This window comes from Medicago sativa, chromosome 2, assembly GCF_051527215.1.
Source record: "Medicago sativa cultivar Bolivia chromosome 2, Bolivia_mono, whole genome shotgun sequence".
Lineage (NCBI taxonomy): Eukaryota > Viridiplantae > Streptophyta > Magnoliopsida > Fabales > Fabaceae > Medicago > Medicago sativa.
The window spans coordinates 36,365,328-36,379,493 of NC_140750.1; the positions used below are offsets into that span (position 1 = coordinate 36,365,328).

Consider the following 14,166-nt stretch of genomic DNA (forward strand, 5'->3'; position numbering starts at 1 on the left):
CAACATTTTGTTTCGCCTACTTGATGGTGTAAACTTTTGATGGTTGAAAAAATGCATTCTTATCTTAACCGTTGAAAATATGACCATTGTAGGTACAAATGAAGTCTGTTTGATAAGAAATGCATGGAAAGAAGATCAACATCCATCCTTCATTCATTTTATCTCCACTTTCCTCTCTGCTAATTCCTTTCGACTTAATTTCATTCCAATTGCTCTGGTAATTTCCTGTTTTCTTCCCTATTATTTTTTGTTCCTTTTAAATGCTGGTTCACCACTAAAATAGGATTTTCTTTGTAGAACTTTTATTTTTCAATTGTGGCGGTTTATCTGTGGCCTTCATTTTTGTGACAAACTGGGACTACAACAATGTGGCTTCGATATTCAACAGGTTACTAGGTTGTTGTTTTGGAATCATTTCTAATTCTAGGGGTTATGTTTAAGTAGTATTTATGTCTGATTTGAATTTTCTGTTGCAGAGTTCAGCTCAATGATTTAATAATAAAATTTCATACTATTTAGCTGAAGTGAAACTAGCACGTTGATACATGAACTTTGTTATGGTTTTGAAGAGGAAGCAGTTGGTGCAAGGAATGAACTTTCACATTAAAGTTTGTTACATCCATCCCAGGCATTGACAACCACGATGCAAATGCGGTAAATGTCTTTACTACAAAGAAACTCTTCAATTTAGTAGTAGTAGATCATAATAGCCATATATATAGGCTCAATTCAGATCTTTCCATTGACAAGGAAGAGATGGTTTCAAGTTTTCTGAGGGATCCAAACTCTTATTTTTGTCCCAAGATCAACTGATAACAAAAATGACAAAGGAATCCGGATTGTAGTTTTATTGTTTGCCTACATACCAAAGGTGGCACTGTACACTGTTTTAATGTGGGATTTATCTGAATTCCTTTCATTTGTTAACTTCTTTTTAAAATAGAATTCTTTGTTTCAATTTTATCGATTGACAGCCATCACGATTGAGAAAGGATCATAACGTTTTAATTTGTTTCAAAATGATGGATGTTAAATAGTTAGAATTAGGTGGTTAATTAGGATTAGTTATGAGTTAGTTAAACAATTGGTTAGTATGTACTCATTTTAATACCTTTCTCAGTATAATTCAATATGAATTCTACGGGTTTTCCCTATGTTTCAAACTATCAAGCCTACTTCTCCTATGGAGCTCATCTTCATCTCTTCGATCCAAACATTCATATGCTCAATTCTTGAATCTCAAAGCTAGACATAAGCACGTGTAGCCCTTAGTCAGTAAGTTAGTGATAGTAGTTTCATATAAAGGTGTATTGCACCCAACAAACAGTATAAAAGATGAAATTAATGAGGTGATGCATCAAATCACAGCCTTGTGGTCCGATGGTAATATTATGAACAAAATTATGTGTAGACTTATTCTGATGTTATATAGAATTCTGTCAATAAAAAAAGTTGTCTGTAATAAACATTGTAAACTTTTTTTATATAAAAAAAAATCATTGTAAATTTTCTGTTAAATAGTAAAATATTGTTTGCACAATTCTTATTATTTTGTTAAGTGTTGTGTGATTTGATCCCTACCTAGTCTACGTTAAAATGTTTCCTTGCCGAATAAAGTTGTGTTTGCGGCAACCAATAAAACTGATATGGTGGTTGAGCCGGTTATTGCTGAAGTTTTGGGTTTCAGGTGGGGTCTCCAAGTGGCAGCAGATCAAAATCTTAACAAAGTTTTCTTCAAACTGGATGTGCAGGTGGTTAACTGCTTCAAAGGTCTATCTGTCTTATCTAGTATCGCCCCTTTTATTCGGGACTGTCATGAATTGTATGCCAACATGGCTGATGTTTCTGTTTTTTTCATTAGTCGTGTCTGCAATGAGGCTGTGCATGAGCTTGCTCAGGCTGCCTAAAGATTGGGGTCTCGTACTTGGGAGGGGAATACCTAAAATCCTATGGTATGGTCCTTGTTTGCTTCTGTTCTGTCTTTTTTAAGAATGAAGTTGAATTTCAAAAAAGAAAAGAAAAACTACGTTTAACCGCACTATAAATTATTGATTTTTATTAACATTTATAGGGTTGTTTATACTATAACAATGCAGAAAACAAGGTAAAAGGCTAGCTTAGAGATCACAACCCACGAAGATTGTCATCCTTCTACCTTTTCCTTGTGTTTATTACAATCTTAGCTTTATATAATTTGCTGAGTAGGAAAATGATCGACCAATGCATTTCTTGATTCTTGAAATATTCACAGGAGCATTCAAACTACCGTATGAAGACAATCATGTTTCTCTTCTGAATGTCACATTTATCCTGTGCACTGCCTCTTCAATGAATTTAAAGTAAGCATACCTCCAACCCTTCTTCAACAACAAAACTCCAATAAAAACCCAAAAGCCAGTAGCAAGTCCAAGTGCTACCACAAAGTAAAACCACAATTTCTCAGCCTTATCATGTTTAGTATCATCGTCGTCATCATCTCCACTTTTGTCTCTATTAGTATCACAATGATTCAACAATGGTGCACCACAAAGATATTTGTTGCCAGCATATATAGATGGATCATTAAGTGTTAAAAACTGGTTTCCTTGTGGAATTGGTCCTGAAAGGTTGTTGTAGGATAAGTTTAGTACAGACAGAAAAGTTAAACTAGACATGGTGTATGGAATTGAGCCTGAAAGTTGACCCTGAGAGAGGTCCAACGATTCAAGTGACTTCATGTCCCCTATGGCTGTAGGAATTTCACCTGACAAATGATTGTGTGACAGATTTAGGCCTCGTAAAGCAGTCAGAAGAGTTATTTCTTTTGGAATAGGTCCACTCAAATTGTTGTTTGATAAATCCACATTGGCCACAAGTTTCAAATTTCTTGTATAATGATCTTCTCTTCCTTTTATGATCTGGCTGACATCTTGTTCATACCATTCAATATATGTCGACCCACTGGGTGCTAAGGAAACAGATGGTTTCCGTCCTTGAATCATTGCAGTAAAATTCCCAACGCAGTGTGGGATTGACCCCATCAACAAGTTGTTGGATATATCCAAGATTTGCAAAGCTGAAAGTTTGCAAAGATGTGATGGAATGCTACCTTGGAACTTGTTTTGTCTTAACCTTAGAATCTGCATTAAGGAGAAAACGTCACCTATCCATGAAGGTATAGTCCCTGACAATTGATTATCTCCGATATCTAAGATTAACAGCTTCTTTAAATTCCTCAACAATGTTGGAAAGTCCCCATGAAGACTGTTATTATTCAAATGTAACCATACCAAAGTTGAAAGATGACCGAACGAGCTTGGAATAACACCTGATAATTTGTTCGATGAAAGGTTTATCTCATTCAATCTTTGAGTTGAATTCCAACAATCAGGAATGTTGCCAACTAACTTGTTCCCTGAAAGGTCAAGATTGTACAGAGAGTTGATTTTGCACATTGAATTTGGAATGGAATCATTTATGAGGTTGTCTCCAAGAAGCAAGTGAGTAAGATTGGGTAATCTATGAGCAATATTTTCGGGAAGGGATCCAGTGATTTGGTTATTGGCGAGGTTCACATAGGCTAGCGACTTGGGAAAAATTATTTCAGAAAACATGCATTTCAAATTGTTGAGAGACAAGTCTAAATTGCGCAGGTTCAAAAGTTGACCGAAACTATCAGGAAATTTTCCTTGCAAATTATTTTGACTAAGGTAGAGGGTGTGCAATTTTGAAAGTTGACCAAGATTTTGTGGGATTGTACCATTCAGAAAGTTTTCTGACACATCAAGGTTTTCTAGGCTGACTAATTGCTCAAGACTCCTAGGAATGACACCATAAAAATGATTAGAAGAAATAATCAAGGTGTTTAGACTGATGAATTGTCCAATACAATTAGGAAGATATCCAGTTAAATTATTATTGTTCAGAATCAAATACTTTAGATTGACAAGTGTTGTTATACTACAAGGAAGACCCCTAAACAAGTGGTTATTTGAAAGGTCCAAGTGGATTAGATTTCCCAGTTTTCTTAGGGAGTTTGGAATAGTTCCATTCAAGTGATTGTTAGCAAGGATTAAATATTCCAATTTTGACAATTTTCCAAAAAAATTTGGAATAGGACCATGGAAAAAACTTGAATGAAGTGTGAGGATTACCATATTTTCAAGTTGCCCCAACCATGTTGGCAGCTGATCATTCAAATTGTTGTTGGTCAAATCAAGTTCCTCTAAAGCAGATCCGTTGCATCTTGCAGATTGTAAATTACCGATGAGTGCATCTCCTTGAAGTCTGTTTCCAGATAAATCTAGTGACAGAAGCTGACACATATTTCCTAGCATTGTTGGTATAGAACCCTCAATATGGTTCACATGATTCCATGAAATATTGAGGTACAAAAGACTCTCTAACCCACCTAACCATAATGGAACAGATTCAATGTTGTTTTGGGAAAGGTCAAGCAATGTCAAGGAAGTCAAATTTCGAAGAGCTGAAGGAACTGAGCCATTAAGAGCATTGCTTCCAAGATCAAGATAGTCAAGTTTGGCACAATTACTCAACCAAATTGGAACCGAACTAAGACTGTTGTTAGAAAGGTCAATAGTTTCAAGTGAAGTCATGTTTCTAAAAGCATTCAGATCTGGACCATCAAGTCCATTATCTGTAAGATTGAGTGACTTAATACTAGAAAAGTTTGTGTAACTAACAAGTTGATGATCATGATTGTGCATCTTGGTAATGCTGCAGTTCATCAATTCTAATTCTAGCAAAGAAGGAAGCATGGTAAGTACCTTGAATAGATTTTGTGCCCTCCCAAGAAAAACATCACTCAGGTAAAGGTTTTGGAGCAATGAAAGTGTTGAAACCCAATAGACATCATCAGAGTGTAAATAGGAATTGAAACTGAGATCAAGAAAGGACAATTTTGTGAGGTTTCCAAGGTTGTTTGGGATCATGCCACTCAAATGGGAATGAGAGAGCGAAAGGAATTGTAACTGATTCATAAAATGGATAAAAGTTGGTATTGGACTTGAATTGAAATTGTTTCCACTAAGGTCTAAATAATTAAGATATATAAAAGTTGAAAGAGAAGGATGGATTTCTGGAGCTTCAAGCTTATTTTTTGAGAAGGAACAGTTTAGTTGATAATCTACTCCTCTTTGTGGGTAACATGATTCCTAGGGTCAATTTTGACAACATGTTCAGTGATGTTGCTGCAACTTATACCTTTCCATTTACAACAGTCATTTCCTTCCCAAGAGGAAAGTCTTAATGATGTATCATTAAAGCTTCCTTTGAGTGCTAAAAGAGCTTGCCTCTCATGTTCTATGCAACCAAATGATGAATGGCTACTGGAACATAGTAACATGAAACATGTGCTTAAAAGGGAAACAACAACAAAAGCAAAACTTTGGTTTCTATGCATATTTGAGGGAAGTGAATGAAGCAAAGCTGTAAGTCGTGTGGGCACAACGGGGACTCAACCAACACGACTTAAATAGGGCATCTCATGTTATTGTTGTTAGAATTTCTTCTAATATTTTGTGGGCTACAATCAATTGTTAGTTCTGGTTTTAATAAAAACGGACTGATGTTGTGATCCATTTGATGAATACTCTTTTGTTTATTATGGAACTTACATTGAGGATATTATAATTTTTTCTAGAGTTGCACGGTTATAAATAGAGAGAGGCTAGGTCCCCTTTGCTATCACTCTGACTATTCTGCTCATCAGTGGTTTGCCCCATTGAAAACCCTAAGTTCGGAGCATGTGAAAGGCAAAGGAAGACTGTCTCAAATCTCGGCGAGTTCGGTGATCATGGTTTCCAAGTAAGTGTGTTCTAATTTCATATAATCACTCAATCTTGGTTGTTAAATTGTTTACAATTTTGCCTTGGTTTTTTTGTTCGTGTTCAGACTACGTTCATATTATGTTCCCTTCCCTTCAGTCAAGTTTTATAATGACATGTCATGTCATTTGGCTGGTTTTATAAGTGCATACTATTGATTGTGGTGCAAACGAACATATATGTTCCTCTTTCATTATTTTAGTATATTCTCTATAAAACTTCAACCAGTTTCCAATAGTTTACCGAATGATCAATTTATTGTTGCCAATCATGCTGGTAATATAACTTTTTCACCATTTATATATCTTCAACACGTTTTAATCTCAAATTAGAATAATCTAATCTACGAAAAATTAGCTAATCAAGGAATAAACAATCAAAATAAAAGAAAAGAGAAATAATATTTAAACAACTCTTTTTAATCTCTCATACTTTCATTGTATATTTATTCTCTCTCCATCTTTCTCTCTACTGTTATTGTTCAATATGAAGAGAAAAAAATGTTGTCCAAAAAATTGTTTAAAATTAGTTGTATAAACATCATTCTTCAAAAGAAAAATAATTATCACGTGGCGAATTCGTGTGCAGACGCTCTTGTGAACATGGGTTGTGAACATGCGCTTGGGTTGCGTGGGTATGAGCAGTGTCCAACTAAGTTAAGTTTTCTGGTATTAGTTGATGTTATGGAGATAGTAACCCCTAAAATCATCTCTCTTTAGTTTTCTCTTTTCTTGAGTTTAGACCCTTTTTTCCAAAAAAAAAAAAAAAAAGAGAGAAGAAAATACTCGTCAATTTATTTATCTTCTACTGTTTTTATTTTTTTAAGGAATTTATCTTCTACTGTTGTTTTCTCTCAGGTACTGTTGTTGAAAATTCGCTGATCTCCAAAACGTGATGTCAGCTCACTCCTTGGTATCTTGACTTGTGTTGCGTGTGGTCTTTTTCTTTCTACTGTTTTTTTCTTTTTAATTCACTCGTCACTGTGCCGTTTTTTTCAAGTGGCCAAGTGCAGTATAGGATCCTCTCTGAGAAAATCATATGAAGAATGAAAGATATAAAAAAAAGTAGATAATGATTTAAGTGGATCCTACACTACTGTTAATTATTTATATATTTTTTTTTAAATTTTGTTGTATCTTTATTTTTTTAAATGGTTAAAGATGATATTTTTAAAAATCCAACACACCTCCTCTAGCACAAGGTGTATCAAAGGAAGTTGAAGTATTGCAAGATTACAAAAAGACGATCCACATGCTACCACCAAAGTAGTCGAGAAAAATAAAATTACGACAACTTGAAAACATAACAAAGGATTTAACCTTCAAACCGAATACTCAAAATTAAAAACAGCGTAATAAGATTTAAACCTCCAAAATGCTTGGAGTTTAATCTTTTCCAATAAAGATAACAGCTGTTCTGATTTATTGTGAAAATGTCTCATGTTGCGGTCCTTCCAAATAGTAAAAAGAGTTGAAATCCAAATAATATTAAAAGTAAAACAAGAATTGTTGGAAAATCCTCCAAGACCTCCAAACCGAAGAAAATGCTCAAATAAGGAACCTTGAAGAGTTGTTGAGATGCCTAACCATCCCGATATTAAAAGCCAAAGTTAACCATAAAAAGTACATGATCTTGATCCTCAACCAATCCGCATGCGACCGAACAAAAAGAGTCATTATAATCCAAGATATTTCTCCTAAATAGATTCATCTTGGTTGCTAATCTATTTGGAACAAACGCCAAATGAAAATATTCACCTTAAGCAAAATTTGCTTAAGCTATAAAATATGATTGCAGCGGTGTTTACCTTGGTGTTTGGTAAACAAACGCTGGTTTCCAAAAACGGTTAACTTGAGAGATCAACCAGTAAATCTCGGGGCATGTTGTGTTTATGTCTAGCAGAAAGTATGAATGTTCTTGATGTAAAATGCGAATGTAACTGTCGGAATCAAACACACGTCGAATCCGTTGAAGTAAATTGCTAAAAAGAAAAGGGTAAATTGCAAGGAAGTTAAAGGATAAACTTAAATTGCATAAATGATTGTAAAGTGGCACATAGATTCATTCATTTGCAACTTGTTTACTCGTTTCTCCTAATTGCGGATAGTTTGAGTGTGTTGTGTGTATGTGAATTGTGACTCGTTTTTCCTATGAAAAACACTTATTTATACTACATAACTGCCTATACAGGAACCGTCGTATCAAAACCGCTAATAACTACCCTAATTATCTTTTGAATTTCAAATGACATCTCTTCGACAATAATTGTTGTTTGGCTTGTTGATCTGGCACCAACTTCTCTTCGATATCTTGCTTGCTTGTCGAAGCTTCTCCATCGAACGGTGAAATCTCTCTAATTTCATAGAGTCGATCCAGCTGAAGCGTCAACTTATTTAGATTCCTTCAAATCTTGAGTCAAACTTAACTGACTGTATTTATTGTAGCCTGTCGAAAATACAGGCTAACAAATTGCCCCCCAAAAATGTCTTTTACGTTTGTATCTTCAGATAGAAACGTGACGCCTATTTCTTGAAAATTTGTATTATTCGCGTGTTTTATTGCTTTAATAGAAGTAGAGCGTTACAATGACAGCATGCCATACAGTTGATTTCTATCGGAGAACCATGTATTTGGATATGATTGGCTTCAAAAACCAACTTGTGATTGTGCAGCTGCAACAACGGTTGATGCCTCCGCGTGTATAGTCGAAGAAACTTGAGTGGGCATCGTTGCCCCCTGCGTTTCTGGGTTACTCACGCCAACAGTTGGCGTAACTTGTGGGTTTTGTTGTTGTTAAGTAACTTCCAATGTTGCATCTGCCATTGATGGATTTGATGGACTAGATTGTGAATCATTGTTACATGTATTACGTACCATTTATGGGAGTTTCTTCTTGCTTCTTAAGAACATACACAACAAGAATCACAAGATTTTAAACAGAACGAACAAACTACTAAGAAAAAACGCTTTTTCTATTTGTTTCTGAAACAAATAACACAAACATTCCCACTGGGCTTGCGAATTTGTTTACCTTGGTTTTTGGTAAACAAACGCTAGTTTCCGGAAACGGTTAACTTGAGAAATCAACCAGTAAATCTCGGGGCATATTGTTGTTAGCCTGTATTTTCAATAGGCTACAATAAATACAGTCGATCAAGTTCGACTCAAGTTTTAAAGAAGTCTGATCGAGTTCGACTCAGGAGCTGAACCAGGTTCGTGAACTTGAAGAGATTTCGCCGTTCGATGAAGAAGCTTCGACAAGCAAGCAGAACATCGAAGAGAAGTTGGTACCAGATAAACGAGTCGAAAGCAGTTACTGTTGAAGAGATATTATTTGAAATGCAAATGATACCTAGGTAGTTTTATCCGAAGGTTTCTGTATAGGCAGTTACTTATTATAAATAATAGTTTTCCATAGGGAAAACGGGTCACAATTCGCATACACACAAAACTTACACGCTCAAACTATCTGCGCTATAGGCGAAACGAGTAAACAAGTTGCAAATGTATGAATATGTGTACCACTTTTAATTTATTTATGCAATTTTACCCTTTTTCTTTAAATTGCTTGCAATTTATCCTTTTTTTCTTAGCGTTTAAGCTTCTCGAATTCGACGTGTGTTCGGTCCTTCTTTTGTACTTTTTTGGTTCAATTCAAGAATAAACATAATCTTTATCAAACAAGAACACAACACACCCCGAGATCTAATGGTTGATCTCTCAAGCTAACCGTTTTCGGAAACCAGCGTTTGTTTATTAAGAACCAGAGTAAACAATTGTGTTTATGTTTGGCAGAAAGTATGAATGTTCTTGATGTAAAATGTGAATGTAACTGTCGGAATCAAACACCCATCGAATCCGTTGAAGTAAATTGCTAAAAAGAAAAGGGTAAATTGCAAGGAATTTAAAGGATAAACTTAAATTGCATAAATGAATGTAAAGTGGTGTTTTATCTTGGTTTTTCGGGTGTCAAACATTGATTACGTTTGAACCTTTTAAACCGGTGATATCTTATTTTTTCTTGGGAAGGGAAAAAGTAAGCAAAACCCTTGAGAATCGAGGTCCGGGAGTTATTTTCGCTATGGGAAGGTGTTAGGCACCCATAACGACTATAGTATCCTATAGGAACCGTCTTTAATTTCTACGCGCGCGCTTTATTTTTAAATGCTATTTTGAAAAGTGATACTAAGCCTAAGAGTTTACTAAGCGAAGAATTGGAGGGAGAAGAATGTGTTTGAATTTTTATTTTATTTGAATTGAAGGAATTTTGATTCCTTGCCTACGTACCCGTTTAAGGGATCAAATCCACCGTAGTTCTCTCTCAAAAGTGTTTTTGTTTTTGTTGGTTGATTTTAAGTTTGAAAATTGGAATTTGAAGAATGAGAGAGAGAGGCCTCAAGGGCATGAGATTGTAAAAAATGTGAGGTTGAATTAGTCATTTTGCAAAAAGGTCTAAGTATGATTAAAATTCTTTAAGATTTTTGTTTAAGAAAAGAAAAGGAAAATTCAATGGGATTTTGATCCCAAGGTTTATTAAGAAAAATATTTGAGTGATGTTATTCATATTTTTTTGGAAAATTGATTTTTCTAAGTGTAAATCCTAAGCATACATCTAAACATACAATCCTAAACATACATCTAAACATGCATATCCTAGCCATATACCTAAAGTGATGTGTGTGCATGTGTCGGTGCTTGTGTCGGTGTACATTATTAGAGTCCATTGTCCTTTACATCATTGGCCTAGATACATTCTATGGTCTTGCAAGAAATTAAATCATAAAGAAAATTACAAAAGCCCTAGATTTTACATACTAAGTCTTTAAATCTATAGAAATGAAGTAGGATGAGGAATGCTTATGAATGAATGAAACATGAAATGAAATGGTTAGTAGAATAAGGTATAATAGCATGAAAATTACAATCAAAAGGAATGTTAAACAAAGTAGCAAAAACTTGACAAAAAGGTGACTAAACTCTTAGCAAAATATACCTAAAAATTCATCATGATATCAAGACAAGTGTATGACTTATAACTCCCATATCATGACAATGTTCAAAGATTTTTATCACAATCAACAATATGAGAACCATAAGAACACATTCAAGTCAAGGATCATGATATATTTTAGACATATTTGGCATTTAATTTTCACAAACAAGATCCACATAACTTGCAACACAAGAAATCAACAAATTGCACTCTCAAACAGTAAAAAAAAAAGGGTCCAACTTGGAGACTAACATATCCACACATTTGCACATCAAGCATCAATATCAATTCAACACAAATTCATATCAAAGTATAGTAAAAAAGTTCCAAGAAGGATGAACAAATGCCAAGTGTCAAGCACATTCTTCTTTTATCAATTTTAATATGTAAAACACTCACAAAAGTATCAAACAACACATTGAAAACACACAAGAATTTATAGATATTTTTATAAAAAGTTTTTTGAGTCAAAAGAAGTGTAATTAGTAAAAGCAGCGTATGAAATAGCAAGAAAATACGAAAAAAAAGGTCTGCGCAAAAACCAAGCCCAGGCCCAAGGTTACAGATGGATCTTGGACTACCCAAATGCCTCAGAGGCGTTGGATTGATCCAAGTCCGTCCAAACCCTAGATCTAAAGGCTGGGAATGCATGGCGCATGGTAAACGGTTTCAGGCACATCCTATCATACAATCTCAAGCGTACACATCATCATGAAACTGATCCGACGGTGGAAAAGGAAGATGAAGCCGGTTTGGAGGTGAACCAGACTGGTTCAGACGAACCGGTTTGGTTCACTCCCTTATAAAAACATGAGGACCGGCCCAAGCTTCATTTCCCTCACTCGTTTCTCTCACTAGGTTATTCTAGTGAGAGAAGCTCTCACTTCTCTCTTCCTTCTCCGTCGTCTTCTCCGACAAACACAAACGGCGACGGTACGGCGGTTTGCCATGCCTGAACTTTTTTCTAAAACTTTTTCTCATCGTTGTGTTCGTCTGAGTCTCATCTCCATGATTCTTAAACTTGTTTTTTGAAATAAGGCATGGATTCGAACAGATCTACACTTGAATCTACGTTCTAGGGTTTCAAAAAAAGTTTCCTAATCTTTTCGAAACCAAACCCTAACTCGACTTATTTTCTATGCTGATGATGATTATAAACTTGGATTCATGAAATAAACGGTGAATCTTGGAGAATTTGCATCTTAGGGTTTCGACTTTTAAATTTTTCAAAAGCTTTTCAGGATCTTCAGTTCGATTCATCGTTTATCTTTTACTACGAACCTTCGATGATGATTTAAAGTTAAAACGAGAAGGATTTGTGTGTGTACCTGAGTTTGATTTGGAGATTCGAACAAATAGATCCTTGCGAGCTTTTGGTTCTTCTGGTAAGCTTCGAAACCGAAAATAAATCGGTGCTTGATCTTCTCCTTCTTCGAACTGGTTTGATTTTGCTTCAATTTCTCTTCTTCTCTCTTCTTCGAACTGTGATCGCACAATTTCTTCGATCTTGTGCTTGAATTGCAGTTCTATCAATTCGATGATGAAGATTCGAACGTGAATCTCTGAGAATTGCAGTGAATTAGCTTCAATTTGACTCAAATCTTTGTTCTGGAAACTTAGGGTTTTTCATTGTGTTCTTCGTGTTCTTGGTATTTTTTGGAAACGGTTAGGATTTTGATTCTTGATGAGATGAGAGAGAATCCGTTTTTGTGTTTGTGATGATTTTGCTGAGTTGTGTGATTCTGACTGGAATGGCAATGATTGGGGTCCTTTTATAGCTTGACATGTGTATTTGTGATCCAATGGGATGTTGACACCTGTGTTTGGACTGAAATGGCTCGGCCTTGCTGGATTTTTGACAAAAGGACCTTTCTGCAAAAATGGAAAATTACAAGGACCTATCTGCAATCATAACAAAAACTAAAAAAGAAGACTGGACAAAAATCAGGACCATTTTGCAATATTTGGAACTTTGGGGACTAAAATGTAATTGACCAAAAAAGGACTTAAACGAAAATTGACCTAAAATTAAAAAGTCTTAAAATAAAATGACATAAAGGGGCCAAACATGCAATTTTAGAATTTTTAGGACTAAAATGAAATTTTAAAATAAAATTGAATTAAAATTGGTAAAAATGGAAAATAACGTAAAGTGAAACGATTAAAATTGACAAAACGGATTAAAACGAACCAATGACTTAAATGAGGTACTTTAAAGTAACCTCTCTCTGCCGAAATTTTGTGTGAAATGACCAAAATGCCCCTGGGGCTAAAACGACTAAAAATGACTCAGATGCAAATTTTAAAATGGATTTTTAACAGGGAATTAAAGCAAGAACTTATACAAGCAAAATTAAAAGACTCAGAGACAATTTTAAGAGATTAGACAGAGCTTTAACACTTGAAAAGACTAAAATGCCCCTAGGGGCTAAACTGACTCAAAATGACTTCAAATGCAATTTTTGAAATGGATTTTGACATAGAATGGGAACAAAGACTTACTCAAACTAATTGAAAGGATTCAAACTATTTTTCAAAGACTGAAAGAAATTTTAACATGGGAAATGACTAAAATACCCTTTTTCATGAATTTTGCAAGTAATATTGAAATAAAATGCAAAGAGAGATGTAATTGATCAGAGACATATCAAATGACTTGAAATACAAGAAAAGAAGAATTGAGTTAATATTTTTAGGTCCAAAATTAGGGTATAACAGCTGCCCCTATTTAAGTTTCTTTGTCCGGAGAGTCAAGAGACGAAGTCTTTGATTTGACAGGACGAAGATACTTAAATATTAACATTTGCACTGTTTTTGGACATAAAAATACGTTCTTAGATTTTCAAAAATATGAATGCCATGCAATACTTTGATTATGAATGCAAGACAAACGACTGGAGTCTATGGAGCATGTCATATCACTGGGGATCCAGGTAGACATTGACAGGGTAGACAAACCAGGGGATAGAAGATAAGGTACAAGCTGTTCTTTGGATCGAACTAGCCACTTGACCAAGGAATACAAAACCAGAGATAGGTGCAAGTTGTTCTTGGGATCGAACTTGGCACTTGACTGGAAACATAGACATATAGGCAGATACAAGCTGTTCTTTGGATCGAACTTGACACTTGGTTGAAAATACAAACAGATAGGTAGACACAAACTGTTCTTTGGATCGAACTGGCTGTTTGGCTGGAGATATAGACAAAACGGGTAGATACAAACTGTTCTTTGGATCGAACTTGCCGTTGGATCATCACCACATCATGTAGGTGGGTGCAAACTGTTCTTTGGATCGAACTTGTCGTTTGACTGATAATAAAGCATAAGCTGGGTACAAACTGTTC

General features: G+C 35.1%; 1 pseudogene; it reads right to left on the minus strand.

The window, feature by feature from the left end:
- Positions 1–2,028: 2,028 nt before the first annotated feature.
- Positions 2,029–5,599, minus strand: LOC146946602 (uncharacterized; annotated as a pseudogene).
- Between the last annotated feature and the right edge of the window lie 8,567 nt (positions 5,600–14,166).